Source organism: Amblyomma maculatum, chromosome 2 (assembly GCF_055883805.1).
Source record: "Amblyomma maculatum isolate TAMU_Amacu chromosome 2, ASM5588380v1, whole genome shotgun sequence".
Classification (NCBI taxonomy): domain Eukaryota; kingdom Metazoa; phylum Arthropoda; class Arachnida; order Ixodida; family Ixodidae; genus Amblyomma; species Amblyomma maculatum.
In genome coordinates, this window is record NC_139345.1 from 84,481,480 (window position 1) to 84,488,555 (window position 7,076).

At 46.3% G+C, this 7,076-nt stretch overlaps 1 protein-coding gene across 5 annotated transcripts in view; it reads right to left on the reverse strand.

The window, feature by feature from the left end:
* Positions 1-3,027, reverse strand: part of LOC146199172 (uncharacterized) — a 210,027-nt gene extending 207,000 nt beyond the window's left edge. For 2 of the 5 annotated variants that reach the window (XM_084594635.1, XM_084594630.1), the window contains exon 1: positions 2,933-3,027. The gene's annotated coding sequence lies outside the window, so the exon portion shown is untranslated. The remainder of the gene's footprint in view (positions 1-2,932) is intronic. The other 3 variants (XM_084594627.1, XM_084594626.1, XM_084594636.1) reach the window with 2 other exon arrangements.
* Positions 3,028-7,076: the final 4,049 nt, after the last annotated feature.

The following is a 7,076-nucleotide window of genomic DNA, read 5'->3' on the forward strand; positions in this document are numbered from 1 at the left end:
ATCGCAGATGCATTACAGCCGAATGCATAACAGATTGTGACTGATCTGTGAATAAGCTATCTAAATGAACTTTCTTTTATTATCCACACGTGCGTGTCTATCACTTCGCACGAATTTCGAGGCTGTTGTATAGGTTACGAAGCTGAAGGCCGGTCAATTTGTGCATCTCGAGGCCTTGGCAGTGTACTGACTTGCCGCAGCGCTAGATATAGGTCTTGCTACAGCGCCGAAGTTCTAATTATTTATTTTTCCTTTTTACTTCTTCGTTACCGCGCGAACAGGAGTCAGCTTTGCGGCACCCCTTCTTGTTTCTTTCTTTTTTTGTTTCGTCCTTCAGACAAAGGCTGTGACATAAATGGCGTTCTCGTTTCAAGTCAGCCTTGACGGACTCACTTGCGAATCAACTAGTTGGCGTTCCCATGGAGACAAGAGAGGTCGTCGATGACAAACGCGGTCGCCCTTCGCGGCCCGAGTGCAGGACAGGCTTCTTGGCGGCCGGACCGTCAAAGCCGTTCGAATCAAGCGAGACGCATATTGCGGCAGCAAGAGAACGACAACGATTGTCCTTCCTGCGTTTCACTCGTCCATCGAATCTTTCCACCTCACCATCCCAGGTCGCGGCCCCAAGGTTCCTGGGCCTCAGCATTCTTCCACTCTGTCGACCCGGTACATATGCGCACTCGTTTTCGAAGGATATAAGAAAAAGTAGGCTAAGTACAATGACGTCAGCCCAGGGACATCACCGCGGTCGCAATACGTGCATGCTTTCGGGCGAGAATTTCGAAAAGTAAGAGCAAGAATTCACAAACCTATCAATGTTAGATAGACCGATAAAACGCAGAAAGGACGGTGGGTCGAGGTGAAAAAGGAAGAGGAACGTGGAAAAGAAGAAGGAAGGAAAATGAACCAAATACGTTCACTTACCTCGGAAGGTGATCAGAGAGATTGTTATCGCGCAAACGGGAGTAATTCGTTACGAGAGCGCTCCCTGCGCGAAAATATAGCAACAGGGGTGCCCTTGGGGCATAACGTCGAGCAACAGGAGGCAGCCGTGGGAGATCAGAGCAGCGCAGAACGCAGAATGCGGAAGACAGACATTAATAGCTACCTGAGAAAAATTCAGAATAAGCGCCATCATTTGCTTGCCTTCTCAAAGTAGAACAGTCCAAACGAAGAAATTCGGAAGAAATAACGATCAAGAAATCGCGTTCTTGCCCGGAGCTGGTATTCTTATGAGTACATTAGCAAACCCCTGATTATATCTGCTCTATATGTCAGCTCTTTGGCGTCAACCGTTAGCACTGCACTGTATATACATATAGTATACCCGCCTGCCTCCTAACAGCCTTTCTCGCCTTCTTCGCACTTTTTTTTTTGCTTTGTATCTTCTTATTTTTGTTAGTAATTTCATCGAGAGAGATTGAATGTCGGTGACCTTTTCAGTGGTGACGTCGAAGGTCGCTGCCTCGAAGGACGAGACAGCTTTTCTTGAAGACGGATTGCCGGCATTGCTTTTCTTTTGAATTTGTAGAGGCTGACTGAAGTTACATATTGTGCGCTTTTGCCCTGGCATGTACAGGCAACACCTGTGGTTACTACGCTGTTCCGTAATTTCATTGACTTGAAAAACTCACACTGGTCGTCGCGCGTTAGTTTGACATTGATCGGCCCTCTAGCGTTGGAATGCTGGTGTACAGGTGTGGATACACCAACAGTCCAACGGAACTTAAGAGCCATGGTTTCAAAAATCAGAATCACTTGAAACGTGAATAGAACCGGGTGCGCAACGTTGGCGCAAGCCTAGAGTTACGGAGAATATTATTTTCTTTCCACCTTAACTCATTCATTATGTTTAATTACTCAACCATTTAAGTATTAGTCGCAAAACTCAAGTGTCATACGTCAAGTTGTACAGTGCCTTCAAAAACCTCTCAATGAATTGTATTCTGCACAATATATCTCGCGCTGTCATTTTTTCCGCGTTCCAAAGCGCGAAATATGAAAAAAAAAAAAAAAAAAAAGCCACGTGGCAATGCGCTTGGGCATCGTTATTTAGCAGGTGTCATATCGCTGTTGAAAGAATTGAAGAAATATTCGTCCTGGTCCTGCAGAACAAACTTTTCTTCGACTGATGTGGTTCCTTGAAACGTGTATATGTTTATCTGGACCTCAATTTGCGCTGAGGCGGATGCGAATCCGTAACATCTGGAAACATCTGGTTAGTGCAGGCGATGTTTTGTTATTATCACTGTTTACACTACCGCGACACAAATATGAGTCGAAGTGGATTCGGCACATAAAGCTTAATCGGCCGAAAAGTATTTCACATTTGACTCGTAGAGGGCACGACTGTACTAGGAACGCTATGGGCAACATAGCAGTGGAAGTTTAAAAAACAAACACTGTAACCGAAAGTAGACATGTCCACTTTTCTTGGACATCATTTTTAGTTGCAAGGCTATTGTGGAATACTGTATCGGATAACATATTAATGTGACTGGTTTAAACTTCCAATTCTTAGCAAAAGCTGGCTTTTGAAGTTTATCCAGTGCCGTACCGAGAAAATACTAACATTGAACACGAATAGGGTGCGCTTCTGAGAAGAACTGTGAGGCATATCTACGTAAGAGACTGCTACGAACACGTTGATGGGAACGTATAATGATCTAATTCTCTCTAGAGCTTCTTCATAAGCAGATGGGAGAGGGGGGGGGGGGGGTGCTAATGACAAACTTTAGCCCAGACAATCATATTACATCCTCGAGATGCCCACGATTGGGACTTCAAAACCGTCATAGCACAGAGTGATGTCTTCTAATGTCCTCGATTTAACCCCTTAATGTCTGCATGACGCCCTTTCCTCACAGAGGAGAGTAATTACGGTCCTTGAGGCAAATCTTAGTAAAGCAAACAACACCACACCTATACATACCTTTCAGGAACCGCCGAATGTCAGGAGCGCACCCGCGTCTACACAGCAGGAAACGGCCAATTGCACTCCGCTTATACTCCGCGAAGGCGGCATCAAAAAACAGCTGCGCCTTCGCCAAAAAGTACAGCTGTACAAGTTCAAGACATTTTCCAGATATTTCAATACAATGTCATACGTCAGATGCGGCAGGTGGAAACGCAGCTACGCGAGGCAAGCGATGGGCACATGTCGCCCATATGAAACACTGTACAGATCCTTAAGACGAGCTTAGAGTACGGAGATTCAAAGCCTAGACTAAACAATTTCAGGCGGGCGGTCCTCTTAGCACAATCATAGACCGTGAAAGAAACTCTCACCGGCAAGATTGCGCTCTCTCATCGGAGAAGTAGAATACAAGACAGCGTAGAGATCTGGCAATAGAATTGCCGCACGTACAGGTGCAGACATAAGTAAACGGAGCTTGTTTTCCCGTTCAAATTAAAATTACGCCTTCAGCACTACAGATAAGAAAACAATATTTGTCCATACAAAAGGGCACTGACGTCTACTATCGGTTCGTACATACCACGACTGCCAGTTTCAATTAATCAACGCCTGAAGACATTTAGAAACAAATAGCGTGCTCTGTTTACTTTTAATTGTCTGCAGGTGTACAGAAATATAAATGTTATCGCAAGTATTAGCCCGGACATTCCTAAACTCGGCCCTGACCCTCCTCAATTCAGGGATATTACCAACTGAGACACCCGGAGTATTCAAAGTTAGCTACGTTAATGACGCAAAAAGGCCCCGGTCAGGCATAACTTAAATGTACAAAAGGTGCACCATAATTTCATTGAGGTTCTGCCAGTCAAGAAAAAGAAACTCAGCTTGTTTACACTCAACGTACTATACTCCGTTTCATACATCAGGTGCAACGCAGCGAAAGCTACGCAAATAGTCCGCAAAAAAAAAAAAAAACAGGAGGCGTATCACTGCGCGCTCGTTCTGTAGGCGAGTGGTTCCTGCTGAAACGGGCTCTATTCCGAGCATACACGTTTGCAATAACATGCATCGCATGCTTAGACATCTTCACAGAGCGCATCTTATAGAAAAAATGCGCACCAAATAACCATTTTCTCAAAAAGAGATGCGCAGCGCGGAGGGCACAGCCAGCGCCATCTGGTGGCATAGCTGGCAAGGTTGCGGGGCAGCAAAACGCGGCACGAACAAAAACGACATAAGAAAACATACAAATTGTCCGAATCCGACCTTTTCTCCCTAGAAAAGGTGCTTTTTATGAAGTTGATGGTAAATGTAAAATGTATTAAGCTTGCAGACAAAGCAACTATTATTTTCTCTCGTCAAGAGCAGGAATTTTTTTTTTATCGCGGATGCGGAGAGAGCAAATAAGAGCTGTTGCACTTGAGGTATGGAACGGAGTATATGCACCTTTCCAATAGTTGGTCGCTGGGCGCAGACACATATGGGCTTGGCGCAAAACCGGTTTTTCAGCCGTTCATAGGGGAGGTGCTTCGGCGTCTCCCTCGCCCGATGTATAGACAGAACACGGAGTGTAAATTGAACGCCGCCATTTTGAGAGCGTTACTGCGATATGGAGGCGCGACGAAACGGCTATGGACTGCCAAAAGAAGAGGCCACGCTAGCGCTTGCACTTTTTAATTTCTTTTAGGTTTTTCCCACTGGCTACGCGTGAAATTGTGGAAAGGGAATTTAAATCTCACAATAAAGATGTTCAGCTCATTTCGCGATGACAAGTACAGCATTTACAAGGGGAGCGAATGGTTTGGTTTCGTTTGGTTTGGTTTGGGGGGTTACTCAAGATATATATGAGAGACGCCGTAGTGGAGGACTCCGGAAATTTCAACCACCTGTAGTTCTTTAACGTGCACTGACATCGCACAACGTACGAGCACCTTGCTTTTCGTCCCCATCGAAAAGCGGCCGCCACGGGATTCGATCGCGCATCCTTGGGCACAGAAATCGAGCGCCCTAACCACTGCAACACCGCGGCGGGTGGTGCGAATGGGTATACGTGCATGATAGTTTAGTATGCAAAAATACTGCGGATTCCACTTTCCGGATTTTATTTGCACTCCAAATAATACGGCACGCATTAGCAAAGCTCTTGCAGTCATCATCATCATCAGCCTGACTATACCCACTGCAGGGCGAAGGCCTCTCCCATATTTCTCCACTTAACCCGGTTCTGTGCTAGCTGCATCCACTTGACCCCTGCGAACTTCTTAACCTCATCCGCGCAACTAACTTTCTGCCGCCCCCTGCTACGCTTTCCTTCCCTCGGAATCCAGTTTGTTACCCTAAGCGACCATCGGTTATCCTCTCTTCGCACTACATGTCCTGCCCATGCCCATTTCTTCTTCTTAATTTCCACTAGTATGTCGGTAACCTGAGTTATTTCTCTGACCCACTCTGCACGCTTTCTATCTCTTAATGTTACCCCTTGTTACATTTGGGTCAGCGCCCCTCGGTAGCGTTGGCCTGGCGGCTCCGTGGACGGCGGACGGCATCAAATGTGCCAGCAAAGACGAGGCGTCTTTTAACGAAACAACCTTTACTGTAACATCAGGAAGAAACGGGCAGTGAAGCTGACCCGGAGAGATTACAGACACTCTCACACAGCTGGTGTCTAGCGTCGTGCCAACGGCGCGTCAAAGTAGTCTCTCTCTCAGCGGAGTCGGCCGCTGCTTTTTATAGTTTTTCCAGTTCACAGGGAAAGGGTAAACCCTCACAGGAAAGGGAGAGCCAAACATGTTGGTTCACGACGAATGACTCAATCGCAGGTGTTCCGACCTCATCTCCTCCACCTCCTGGAGACTGGAGAGGGCGACGCACTTTCCCTCGATCTCCAGGCTTGGCCAGCTTTTGCACACACACGCACGCACACACATTTGGCGCGTGGCAGGAACACGCTGAGACTTGTCGGCGGGAGGATGCGTTGCGCGGCCGATGAACGGCGTCGAAATGGCCGATCCGCTCGCGGTTCTGCCTGTTGCTGTGCGGTGGCCGCGTCAGCTGTCCCACTTCTCGGTGGAGAAACGTAACACCCTACCATTTTTCGTTCCATAGCCCTCTGGGTTGTCCTCAACTTAAGTAAAACTTTCTTGGTTAGCCTCCACGTTTCAGCTCCATAGGTGAGTACAGGTAAAATGCAACTGTTATATACTTTCCTCTTTAGCGATACCGGCAAGCTGCTAGCCATAACCTGTGAGTGCTTGCCAAATGCGCTCCATCCCAATCTTATTCTTCTTGTTATTTCCTTTTCATGGTCCGGATCTGTGGTCACTACATGTCCTAAGTAGACATATTCGCCTACTACTTCCAGTACTTCGCTACCTAATGTAAACTGCTGTTCCTTTCCGAGGCTGTTGAACATTACCTTAGTCTTCTGCAGATTGATTTTCAAGCCTACCTTTCTACTTTTCCTATCAAGGTCACCAATCATTATTTGCAGTTCATCCCCCGAGTTGCTTAGCAAGGCAATGTCATCAGCAAATCGCAGATTACTGATGTATTCTCCATCTACCCTTATCCCTAACTGCTCCCATTCCAAGTCTCTGAATACTTCCTCTAAGCAAGCTGTGAATAGTACTGGGGAGATCGTGTCTCCTTGTCTAACACCTTTCTTTATGGGAATTCTGTTACTTTCTTTATGCAGAACTATGGTTGCTGTGCAACCACTATATATATCTTCCAGCACTTTCACGTACGGCTCCTCTACCCCCTGATTTCGCAATGCCTGCATCACCGCCGAGGTTTCAACTGAGTCAAATGCTTTTTCGTAATCAATGAATGCTATGTAAGGGCTGGTTATATTCCGAGCATTTTTCTATCACCTGATTGATGGTATGGATATGATCGATAGTAAAGTACCGTTTTCGAAAACCTGCTTGATCCTTTGCTTGATTGCCGTCTAAGGTTGTCCTGATCCTATTAGCGATTACCTTAGTAAATACCTTATACGTAACAGACAGTAAGCTGATTGGTCTGTAATTTTTAATGTCCTTAGAGTCCCCTTTCTTATGAATGAGGATAATGTTTGCATTCTTCCATGGTTCCGGTACCGTCGATGACACCAGGCACTGCGTATACAGGGTGGCCAGCTTTTCTAACACGATATCCC